This window comes from Symphalangus syndactylus, chromosome 7 (assembly GCF_028878055.3).
Source record: "Symphalangus syndactylus isolate Jambi chromosome 7, NHGRI_mSymSyn1-v2.1_pri, whole genome shotgun sequence".
NCBI lineage: Eukaryota > Metazoa > Chordata > Mammalia > Primates > Hylobatidae > Symphalangus > Symphalangus syndactylus.
The window spans coordinates 135,497,519-135,510,840 of NC_072429.2; the positions used below are offsets into that span (position 1 = coordinate 135,497,519).

General features: G+C 37.0%; 1 long non-coding RNA gene across 1 annotated transcript; it reads left to right on the forward strand.

Annotated features, from left to right (window-relative positions):
* Nucleotides 1-9,206: 9,206 nt before the first annotated feature.
* Nucleotides 9,207-10,051, forward strand: LOC134737257 (uncharacterized). The gene is made up of 3 exons (XR_010121957.1): nucleotides 9,207-9,260; nucleotides 9,350-9,428; nucleotides 9,987-10,051. It is a non-coding gene; the product is annotated as an uncharacterized lncRNA (long non-coding RNA).
* The last annotated feature ends 3,271 nt before the right edge of the window (nucleotides 10,052-13,322 follow it).

Below are 13,322 nucleotides of genomic sequence, written 5' to 3' on the forward strand. Positions count from 1 at the left end.
CTGATTCTGTTAAGAGTAAAATCAATCCTAGATGTAATCTTTCAGTCATACAAGACTCTTATTTAAGTCAGTTAAGTTGAATTCCATCACTTCTATCAAATACTGTCTGGTACACCTGTGTTCACCTGCCAGTTGCAGATTGATAGATGACCAGGTCTCAGATAAACACACCCCCTGCTGATTTCTTAAATGTCTTGCTTCACATCCCCTTTATTAGCATTCAACCCTTTTTTATTTGAGTGCTGTGACTTCTGCTTGGAAACTCCCATAAGCGTTACCTGAATGTCAACAGCAAATGTTCTTTGGATGCCTTTGTTTTCTGTTACTTTCCATTTTCCCTTGAGCCAAGCCTGTCCCTGAGCCTCAGTCATACCTTCAGTATGGAGTTCAATATCAGTGATCAAGACAGATGTTTACAGTGTCATCATTAACTTTAACCCCCAAGCACCATAGAAGATGCTCAAAAATGTCTGTTGACCAAATGATTGCATAGATAAATTTTACCAATATTCTGACATATTTGAACCATCCCCCAAAGGAAAAAAACATTTATTTTTCTTGTATTTGACACTTTCCTATGAAACTACACAAAGAACACCAGGTGTCCTTGGTGTTAAACTTTATTTATGTGAATTTTATTAAAATGTATTATTCACTGCCTAAGTTCATAGCTCACACAGCTAAAGCTATTGCTGAAATGTAAACTTCCTAATAAACAAGATTTATATGATAAGGTCACAAGTGATCATGACAACCAAGATATTACAAACAAATAAATGATTCCATGTAATTATGGTCCCAAGCATGGTCCCAAACCAGCATCTGTTTAACCTAAAGGATGATTCTGAAGGAGTTGAAGAAAATAAGTCCTCCTTTAGAATCATCCTTGGGGTTAAACAGATCCTGGTTCTGAGAGAGAATTGTCTTTCTTACCAAATCCTACTGGGAATAGAACAGGGCCTAGAATTAACCTAATATTGTCCCAGCCTTAATCATATTGTCTTCTTTTGATGTCGTTGTCTGGCTCTTTTAGAGATGTTAGCTGTACTCAGGCACACATAATTCCTTCTTAACTCTTTTTATCTGTAGATTTTCATATCTCAGATTTTGTTAATTGACAGCAGGATGGCTCTTTTATCAAATGAAAATAATTGTTTTTTCCTGTATTTTCTTCATTAGCATTTCTGGTAAGCATGTTAAAAAAAAAAAAGATAATTCCCTGTCTGCCCCTCACTTCCCTTTCTCTCCTACCTCTTGCTAAGCTGCAAGTTCCTTCCCTCTCTTAATACGTGACTTGAGACATAAGACTTTAACTTCTTGGTTGCTTTGGCAAGTATTTTCTAATTATTTTCTTTCCAAATAATTTGATTTGCATTTTAGAATGGTGGGGTCACAAGAATATGTTATTTTCATTTAAAAATTCAAATTCAAAGCTCATAACATTTATGATTTCAAATTAGTTTACTTACTAATCTCTAAACATACCTATTTGGAAAAATAGTTTGACAATAATATTTAAATTATGTAATAACATCATTTCTGTTCTCCAAATTGAATATGAACCTCACCATCCAGATGCTGTGTCTTCTTGCCATATCTGGTGCTTACAACATGCTTGCTCAAGCATAACAATTTGCATATATCAATTATTGCCATTTTGTAACTATAGCTATTGCTGTGTATAATACGAAGGCATGGAAAGTCAATGAAGAGGTTTCATCTCATTTCACGTATTCTTTAATAGCACTGAAAATCGTTTACACGTGAAATCTACATAATTCCTTTTCTTTACTTATTAAAAGAGCTTTGTTATTTCGGACTGCCTAAATGCACTTACACATATATTCACACATGTATACACCTTGCCTGTAAATATATTATAATTACAGATTACAGACTAATTAGAGTGTTATTTATGCCTGAAGGTTACACTAATTATACATGAAGTTATTATGGAAAACCTGGCAAAGGCTATGTGAGTAATTGCTATAAAATTATAAGTGTATGCAATATAATTTTATGATTATTTGTACCATATGAAATAGTAACTTGCCAAAAATCAAACCAGAAGGGTGTTGTGAATCTGTTATCTATGTCCTTTTAATAGTGTTGAGCCTTAGCAATGCCAAAAGCACAGCTTGCTTTGGTTTCAAGGACAGAGGCCTTGGGAGCAGAGCTAAGTACAAACTGCTGTGGAATGTGCTATAGATGCCTATTTTGGAGTTTGTAGATAAATGGTGAACATGGAGTTAAGGGGTAATCATGAGTTACTCTGCAACATTTTTAGTATTCTAATATTATTATTATTAATTGATGAATATAGAAACAATGAATGAGAAATAACAAAAATAGTAGTAGTATGCGTCACCTGTGTTTCAAGCATTGTCATAACACTTTATACATATGACTTCATCACATGGCCACATCAGCTCTGTGAGGTACAATAGTTCTGTTAACTATCGCAAGGACAAAAAACCAAACACCACATGTTCTCACTCATAGGTGGGAATTGAACAATGAGAACACTTGGACACAGAAAGGGGAACGTCACACACTGGGCCTGTTGTGGGGTGGGGGGAGGGGGGAGGGATAGCATTAGGAGATATACTTAATGTAAATGACGAGTTAATGGGTGCAGCACACCAACATGGCACATGTATACATATGTAACAAACCTGCACGTTATGCACATGTACCCTAGAACTTAAAGTATATAAAAAAAAAAAGAGATGAAGAGTCAAGACTCAGAGACACTAAGTATCGAGCCCCAGTCACACAACCATTAAGTGACAGAGAAGGGATTCATTCATATCTGAAAAGACTGCCTCTGGGACTTCATGCTCTTTAACTATCCAATCTTTTTTAGAGACAAAGGATGCCAGTTGTTCATTCTCACTGCATTTCTTTCTCTTTGGCTTTAAATGTATCCACAACGATACACATTTTTAGTTATTTTGCTCCAGCCTCAGGAATGGGAATAGCTTCACTGACTTAAATTATGAAGACTTTCATTTTCAGCTCCTTTTGACCTTGCTTCCTTTCTCTTTCCTTTATGCTAGCCCACTCTTTTTCCTTTCATCACACCCTTCTCTTGGCTTTCAAAAATAAGATTGCACCCTTATTGACAAACATCCTTTAATACTGACTCTCCATAAATCTACTAACCTGTTATCCCTTTTCAACATCAGCTTCATGAAGAGTGGCCTGTGCTCAATCTCTCCACTTTAGCTGCTAATTACACCGCAGCCTAGGATGCCATAAAAGCCCCTCTCTTAAATGTCTCCATTGACTGAAAGATTTTTTTCCCTCTCACTGTGTTAGTAGATTTATATTGATATATAAAATACTGCACATTTTTAATATACATAATTTGATGAGTTTGGACATGTATGTATACTTGTGAAACCATCATCACAATCAAGCTAATGGAATATCCATCAACTTTAAAAGTTTCCTTGTGCCTCTTTGTTTTAGGTTGTTTTTGTTGTAGGAACACTCAGCATGGCCGGGCACGGTGGCTCACACCTGTAATCCCAGCACTTTGGGAGGCCGAGGCAAGTGGATCACCTGAGGTCAGGAGTTCAAGACCAGACTGACCAACATGGTGAAACCCCATCTCTACTAAAAACACAAAAATGTGGGTGTGGTCGTGGGCGCCTGTAGTTCCAGTTTCTCGGGAGGCTGAGACAGGAGAATCACTTGAGCCCAAGAGGCAGTGGTAGCAGTGAGCTGATATCGTGCCAATGCACTCCAGCCTGGGTGACAGAGTGAGACTCTGTGTCAAAAAAAAAAAAAAAAAACCCAAAACAAAACACTCAACATGTCTATACTCTTAATAAATTTTTAAATGCAAAATACTATTGCTAACTATAGGCAGTATGCTGTACAGCATCTTTTTAGAACTTATGTATATTAAATAACTGAAACTTTATGTCAACTGAATAACAACTCCCCATTTTCCTATCCACCAGCTCCTGGAAAAAACCATTCTAATCTCTGCTTCTATTAATTTGACTATTTTAAATACCCCCAATGAGTGAAATAATGCAGATGACATGATCTCATATGTAGAAAATCCTAAAGACTACACACACACACACACACACACACACACACACACACATACACACACACACACAGTGTTAGAACTAATAAATTTAATAAAGTTGCAGAATGCAAAATCAACATACAGAATTTAGTTGTGTTTCTATATACGAAAAATAAAATATCTAAAGTAAGTTTTTAGAAATCTCACTTACAATAGCATCAAAATGAATAAAATGTGAAGCTAGGTGCACTGGCTCACGACTGTAACCCTAGCACTTTGGGAGGCTGAGACAGGCGAATCACCTGGGGCCAGGAGCTCAAGACCAGCCTGGTCAACGTGGTGAAACCCTGCCTGTATTAGAAATACAAAAATTAGCTGGGCATGATGGTGTGTGCCTGTAGTCTCAGCTACTTGGGAAGCTAAAGCAGAAGAATTCCTTGAACTTGGGAGGCAGAGGTTGCAGTGAGTCCAAATCGTGCCACTGCACTCCAGCCTGGGCAAGAAAACAGGACCCCATCTCAAAAAAAAAAAAGAAAAGAAAAGAAAAGAAATATGCAGAAATAGACTATACCAAGAAGATAAAAAATGTTTACTGAAAACTATCAAACATTGATGAAGCATTATGAAGAAGTCGCCAATAAATGAAAAGACATCGATGTTCATGGATTAGAAAACGTAACATTGTTAAAATGCCCTTACTACCCAAATTAATCTACAGATTCTTACTATCTTCATCAAAATCCCAATGTATTTTTTACATAAATTAAAAAGCACAATCCTAAAATATATATGAAACCACAAAAGATGAAAAATTGCCAAAGTGATCTTGAGAAGGAACAAAGATAGAGGCATCTCACTTCCTGAATTGAATATATATTACAAAGTTCCAGCATTAAAACAGTATGGTACTGGCATAAAATCTAATGGAACAAAATGGAGTTTCCAGAAATCTATATATATATTTATATATGCAGGTATACACAGAGATATATTTATGTATGTGTGTACATATGTATATGTTCATGCACATACTGATCTTCAACAAGGGTTTCAAGAATACAGAACTGGAAAAAGTAGGCTTTTCACTAAATAGTGTTGGGAAAACTAGACATTCACATTAAAAATAATGAATTTGGACCTTTATGTTACAGCTCCCACAAAAATCCCTCATTGTGTTTTATTCATTTGCCTTTTATTTCAACTTTTATTTTAGGTTCAGCAGTACATGTATAGGTTTGTTACATGAGTAAATCGCATGTTGCAGGGGTTTGGTGTACAAATAATTTTGTCACCCAGGTGGTGAGCACAGTACTTGACAGGTAGTTTTGCAATGATCCCTCTACTCCCACCCTTCCCCCTCAAGTAGGTCCTAGTGTCTGTTGTTCCCATCTTTGTGTCCATTTGTACTCAATGTTTAGCTCCTACTTATAAGTAAAAAAGTGTGAAATTTGGTGGGCTGTTCTTGCATTAATTCACTTAGGATAATGGCTTCTAGCTGTCACCATGTTGCTGCAAAGGAATGATTTCATATTTTATGGCTGCGTAGTATTCCAAAGTATACATGTAGCACATTTTCTTTATCAAGTCCACAATTGAGGGGCATCTAGGTTGATTCCATGTCTTAGCTTTTGTGAATAGTGCTGTGATGAATTTACAAGTGCATGTGTCTTTTTGGTTGAATGATTTATATTCCCTTGGGTATATACTTAGTACTACAATTACTGGGTTTAATGGTAGTTATGTTTTAACTTCTTCGAGAGATCTCTAAACTTTCTGCAATGGCTGAACTAATTTACATTCCCACAATGTATAAGCATTCCTATTTTTTTTCACAACCTTTCCAAAACCTGTTATTTTTGACTTTTGAATAATAACCATTCTGACTGGTGTGAGATGATATATCATTGTAGTTTTGATTTGCATTTCTCTAATGATTACTGATGTTGAGCATATTTTACATGCTTGTTGGATGCATGTATGTCTTCTTTTGAGAAGTTTCTGTTTATATAGTTTACCTATGTTTTAATGAAGTGGTTTGGCTTTTGCTTGTTGATTTGTTTACGTTCTTTATAAATTCTGGATATTAGACTTTGAATTTAATATCCAATATTTACAAAGTATTCATCCAACTGGATGAATTTTCTCCCATTCTGCGGTTTGCCTGTTTACTTTGTTGACAATTTCTTTTGCTGTCCAGAGGCATCTACTGAATACTCCACACAACAACATAATATACATTCTTATCTGCACAAAGCACATACTCTAGGATCAACATGCTCAGCCATGAAGATATCTCAATAAATACAAAAAAGAACCAAAATTATACCAACAACACTTTCAGACCACAGCACAATAAGATACAAATAAATACCAACAAGATCTCTAAAAATTATATAATTATATTGAAATTAAACAACCTGCTCCTGAGTAAGTTTTAGATAAAGAGTAAAATTAATGCAGAAATCAAAAAATTCTTTGAAGCTAATGAAAACAAGAATACAACACATCAGAATCTCTGGGACATAGCCAAAGCAGGGTTAAGAGGAAAGTTTATATTGCTAAATACCTACATTCAGAAGTTAGGTAGATCTCAAATTAACAACCTAATATCACAAATGAGATTAATATGTAAAAATTCCTACAAAAGATCAATGAAACCAAAAGTTGATTCTTCAAAAGGATAAACAAAATTGATAGACTTCCTGCTAGATTAGCAAAGAAAAAAATTTAAATGTATACAATCAAAGATGAAAAACGTAACATTATGACTGACTCCATAGAAATGAAAAAAAACCATAGAGACTATTATGAACACCTCTAGCACACAAACTAGAAATCATAGAATAATTGGATACATTTCTGAAAACATACAACCTCCAAAGATTTAACTAGGAAGAAATTAAATGCTGAATAGACAAATAACAAGTTCCAAAACCAAATCAGTAATAAAAAATCTATCATCCAGAAAAAGCCCTGGACCAGTTGGCTTCACAGTTGAATTCTACTATATTTAGAAAGAAGAGCTGGTACCAATCCTACTGAAATATTCCAAAAAATTTGAGGAAGAAGCACTACTCCCTAACTCATTCTATGAGGCCAGCATTATTGTGATAACAAAATCTGGTAGAGATACAATGGAAAATAAAAATTTCAGGCAAACACTGATGATGAACATTGATGCAAAAAATCCTCAACTAAATACTAGCAAACGCAATCCAGCAACATATCAAAAAGCTAACTCACTACTATAAAGTAGGCTTTATTCCTGGGATGCTAGTTTGGTTCAACATAGCTAAATCAATAATGTGATTCATCACATAGACAGAACTAAATAGGAAGACTAGATGATAATCTCAATAGACAGAGGAGGCTTTCAATAAAATTAAACATCGCTTCATGGTAAAACACTCAACAAACTAGACATCAAAGGAACATACCTCAGAATAATAGGAGCCATCTAGAAAAAGCAACAGCCAACATCATACTGAATGGGCAAAAGCTGGAAGCATTCCCCTTGAGAATTGGAACAAGACAAGGACTCCCAGTCTCACCATTCCTATTAAACATAGTACTGAAAGTCTAGCCAAAGCAATCAGACAAGAGAAAGAAATAAAAGGCATCTAAATAGGAAGAGAAAAAATCAAAGTATCTCTTTTCACAGACAATATAATTCTATACCCGGAAAATCCCATAGTCTCTGCCCATAGGCACTTAGAACTGATAAACAATTTCAGTAAAGTTTCAGGATGCAAAATTAATGTACAAAAATCAGTATCATTTCTATGTACTAAAACAACCAAGCTGAGAGCGAAATCAACAGCACAATCTCATTTATAATAGCTAGAAAAACAATAAAGTAGGTAGAAATACAGCTAACCAGGGAGGTTAAAGATCTCTACCATGACAATTACAAAACACTGCTGAAATCAGGGATGACACAAAAATAGAAAAACATTCCATGCTCATGGATAGGAAGAATCTATATTGTTGAAATAGCCATAGTGCCCAAAGCAATTTACAGATTCATTGCTATTCCTATCAAACTATCAATGTCACTTTATTAGTTTGTTCTCACGCTGCTATAAAGAACTACCTGAGACTGGGTAATTTATAAAGAAAGGAGGTTTAATTGACTCACAGTTCCACAGGCTGTACAGGAGGCATGGATGGGGAGGCCTCAGAAAATTTACAATCATGGGGAAAGAGCAAAGGGTAAGCAAGCATGTCTTCACATGGTGCCAGGAGAAAGAGTAAATGGGAAAGTGCTACACACTTTTAGAAACCCAGATCTCATGAGAACTTACTCACTAGAACTCAGAACAGCAAGGGGGAAATCTGCCTCCACGATCCAATCACCTCTCACTAGGTCCCTTCCATAACATTAGGGATTACAAGATTTGAGTGGGGACAAGGAGCCAAACCATATCAGTCACTTTTCACAAAATTGGAAAATACTATTCTAAAATTCATATGGAACCCACAACAAGCTCAAATAACCAAAGCAATTCTAAGAACAAAAAATTGCTGGAGGCATCACACATCACGCTACCCAACTTTGAGCTATACTACAAGGCTACAGTAAACAAAACAGTATGGTATTGGTACAAAAACAGAAATATGGGACAATGGAACCGGTTAAAGAACCCAGAAATAAAGCCAGATATGTACAGACATCTGCTAGTCAACAAAATCAACAATAACAAGCAATGGTGAAACAACTCCCTATTCAATAAATACTGCTGGGTTAACTGGTTAGCCATATGCAGAAGATTGAAACTGAACACCTTCCTTTCACTATATAGAAAACTCACTTCAAAATGAATTAAAGACTTAAATGTAAAATATACAACTGTAAGAAACCCTAGAAGAAAACCTAAGAAATATTATTCTGGACATAGGCATTGGCATCTAGTTCATGATGAAGTCTCCAAAAGCAATGGCAACAAAGCAAGAGTAGACAGATGGGACTACAATGTGTTTTAAGTGCAATGTCTACTCTATGGCATATGCATTTGGGTTTTTAAACAATTTACTCTCTTCATATTCAAGGCAAACCTGTCTCCTGACTCTCTCCTTATTTCCTCAACCATTGTGAGTTTGTCCTGCTATGTTATTCATTTCCATTTTATTTTCAGCCTCTGGTGCATTTCTTGGGAGATTATAAGTGCTTATATTAGCTGAACAAATAAAGAATGGATTGAAAAATTCAAAGGTGATGATTCTTTTTTATTTTTATTATTTATTCTCTGAAATAGCATTTTTTGTCTATTGATTTTTGCCTTTTCTATTATCTTCCACAAGAATGCAAGCTCCATGAAAACAAGAATTTGTCTGACTTGTTCAATATTTTTACCCTTGGTGTCAAATGCCTGGCAGAATGGTGGGTGCTTAATAAATGAATATTTTATAAATACATGAATGAACATATGCACACTTCAGAATGTCAAAAATGTGAGAGTAAATGATGAGAAAGACATTGACAAAACACGAGAAAATAACATTGAAATAGAACAGGAAGGAAAGAGTGCTATACTCTGTTAAGGAGCTACGTGTGTTTAACTATATATATGGATGTGACTGGAGTCATGCAATGATGTGTTAGTCTGTTTGTGTGTGTGTGTTTGTATAAAAGAATCATTGTTTGTTAGACTGTGTGTGTATAAAGACATTATCTCATGTCAGACCGCCCCTGAGTGTTTGTTATCTGCATAAGAGTCTAAATGTTAATGCAATATATTTTATGCTGCCAAGATAAGGGAAAAGAAAGGCAGTAAGGAAATATTGTGCTTTATTTAATGTTAAATATGTACAAGTGAAAATAATAGAGGACAAGCAAAAATGTCTGATTGTATCGTCACATCGATATTTTAAAGTTGCTCATTATGTGACATAATCAAATCTTAAACATTCTTTTTTGTCTTGCACTTTTTTTTTTGAGGGAAACTAGGGAAAGCTCAGTAAATCACAGGTCCATATACTTTCAGGATGTGAAGTGGTCTCAAGGGACATCTACAGTTTTTGACTCTTAACAGGTAAGGGTGTTGGCAAAATAGATGTCAATCATTACTAGAAGTATCTGTTCATTCCTACTGAATATACTGTAAAGATAATGAAGGAAGAGAAAAAACAACCTTCTGATATTCCGCTTGATGGAATGGAAAGTGACAGAACAGTGTTACAACATTTAGGTCTTGCTACTATAATAAATAAATGTCAGAAATAATGCCTTTAAACTCTAAGGAAGACAGGAAAAGGGCAGGATGTAAGTCAACCAGGAAGGACAGGTCTGTTCAGATAATTTATTAACCCTGTTTGATAACTGGCATTCAGCCCTTCATCTAGGGCTGATCATTTGTGCAACGTTTTGCACAAATCCTCCTGCCAGAACTGTCTCACAAGTTAAAACTCTAGTGTCCACACACTTTAGTAGCCAAAACCTTGAGCTTCAGCATAAGAAGTTCCTCGATTCAAATATTAACTCTGATACTGACTAGCTATGTGACTAATGATAAGTGACGCAGCTTCTCCCTGAACCTACTTCTCTGAGGATAAATGGCATTCCTATGTCACAGGCTGTAACAAGGTAAGCTGGCATTATGTTTTGGAGAAATAGATAAAATAAATGTGTGAAACACACTGCTTGGCATACAATAAAATACTTAATCGTATTAATTATTTTTTTAAAAAAATTATCAACACAACTGTTTACATCAATTAGTTCATTTTATACTTAAAAGTTGGAGAGTGTCTGATATGGTTTGTCTGTGTCCCCACCCAAATCTTATCTTGAATTGTAGTTCCCTTAATCCCGCATGTCAAGAGAGGGACCTGGTGGGAGATGTGAGTTAATTAAATCTCTTTCCTTTATAAATTACCCAGTCTTGGGCAGTTCTTTATAGCAGCATGAGAATGGACTAATACAGTAAACTGGTACCACAGAGATTAGAGTACTAATATGAAGATATCCAGAAATGTGGAAGTGACTATGAAACTTGGAAACAGATAGAGGATGGAATAGTTTGGAGGGCTCAGAAGAGGACAGGAAAATGTGGGAAAGTTTGAAACTTCCTACAGACTTGTTGAATGGCTTTGACCAAAATGCTGATAGTGATATGGACAATGAAGTCCAGGCTGAGGTGCTCTCAGATGGAGATGGGAAATCTGTTGGGAACTAGAGTAAGGTTACTCTTGCTATGCAAAGAGGCTGGTGGCATTTTGCCCCTGCCCCAGAGATCTGTGGAACTTTGTACTTGAGAGGGATGATTTAGGGTATCTGGTGGAAAAAATTTCTAAGCAGCAAAGTATTTAGCAGGAAGCAGAGCATAAAATTTTGAAAAAAAATTTGCAGCCTGACAATGCAATAGAAAAGAAGATCCCATTTTTTTCTGGGGAGATAATCAAGCCCTGCAGAAATTTGCGTAAGTAATGAGGAGCCAAATGTTAATCACCAAGGCAATGGGAAAAGTGTCTCCAGATCATGACAGAGACCTTCACAGCAGCCCATCCCATCAGAAACCTGGGGGTCTAGGGGAGAAAAGTGGTTTCCTAGGCCAGATCCAGGGTCCCCCTGCTGCGCACAGCCTTGGGACTTGATGCTCTGCTTCCCAGCCATTCCAGCCATGACTAAAAGGGGCCAATGTACAGCTCAGGCCACTGTTTCAGAGTGTGCAAGCCCCAAGTCTTGGCAGCTTCCACATTGTGTTGAGCCGGCTGGTGTACGGAAGTCAAGAATTGAGGTTTGGGAACCTCTGCCTAGATTTCAGAGGATGTATGGAAACACCTGGATGTCCAGGCAGAGATGTGCTGTACAGGCAAGCCCTCATGGAAAACATCTGCTAGGGCAGGGTGGAAGGAAAATGTGGGGTTGGAGTCCCCGCACAGAGTCCTCACTTGGGCTCTGCCTAGTGGAACTATGAGAAGAGAGCCACTGTTCTCCAGACCCCAGAATGGTAGATCCACCAACAGCTTGTGCCAGTCTCCAGGAAAAGCCATAGACACTCAACACCAGCCCATGAAAGCAACCAGGTGGGGGCTGTATCTGCTAAGCCATGGGAGTGAAGCTGCCCAAGACCATTGGAACCTACCTCTTGCATCAGTGCCCCTAGACGTGAGACATGAAATTGAAGGAGGTAATTTGGGAGTTTAAGGTTTGACTGCCCCACCGAATTTGGGAGTTGCATGGGGCATGTAGACTCTTCATTTTGGCCAATTTCTCATATTTGGAATGGCTATTACCCAATGCCTGTACCCTCATCATATCTAGTAAGTAACTAACTTGCTTTCGATTTTACAGGCCCATAGGTGGAATAGGTAGAAGGAAGGGACTTGCCTTGTCTAAGATAAGACTTTGGACTTGGACTTTTGGGTTAATGCTGGAATGAATTAGGACTTTGAGAGACTGATGGAAAGGCATGATTGCTTTTGAAATGTGAGTACATGAGATTTGGGAAGGGCCAGAAGCAGAATGATATGGTTTGGCTGTGTCCTCACCCAAATCTCATCTTGAATTGTAGTTCCCATAATCCCAATGTGTCGTGGAAGGGACCCAGTGGGAGATAATTGAGTCATGGGGGTGGTTAACCCATGCTACTGTTTTTTGTGATAATGTGTGAGTTGAGTTCTCACAAGATCTGACGGTTTATAAGGGGTTTTCCCCTCTTTTCTTGACACTTCTCCTTCCTGCCTTCATGTGAAGATGGATGTGTTTCCTTTCCCTTCCACCATTTTCGTGAGGCCTCCCCAACCATGTGGAACTGTGAGTCCATTAAACCTCTTTTTTTAATAAATTACCCAATCTTGGGTATGTCTATATTAGCAACATGAGCATGAACTAATAGAGTGTCTTTATTTATCTTTTTTATTTTATGGGTAAGAAAATTGTGGTTCAAGGAATTGGATTGTATTTCCATCGTTATGCAGGGTCTATCTCATCTCTTTGCCATTAAACAGCTGAACTAAATTTGAAAAATGGTCCAGTATTTGACATCCACACAAGCCCAGTGTTCTTTGTCCTTAACATTTCCCTTTTCACATAGGCCTCCTGTGAAGCTCTCTCCCTTCCTTTGATACCCTTCCCCACTTTCTGAACCATTCAGTGCTTTAGATTCTGCTGACTTTGCCTGTATGCTCCTTGTTTCAAACTTTTTTGTGCCTCCACCAAACTGGCTGATTGTGTTTGACATCCTGACATTCTCTGTATCCTCTTGCTAAACTTTCTTCAGGGAGGGACTTCCCCTCACCCACTGTCCCATGTTCTTCAATTCTTTTCCAGCTC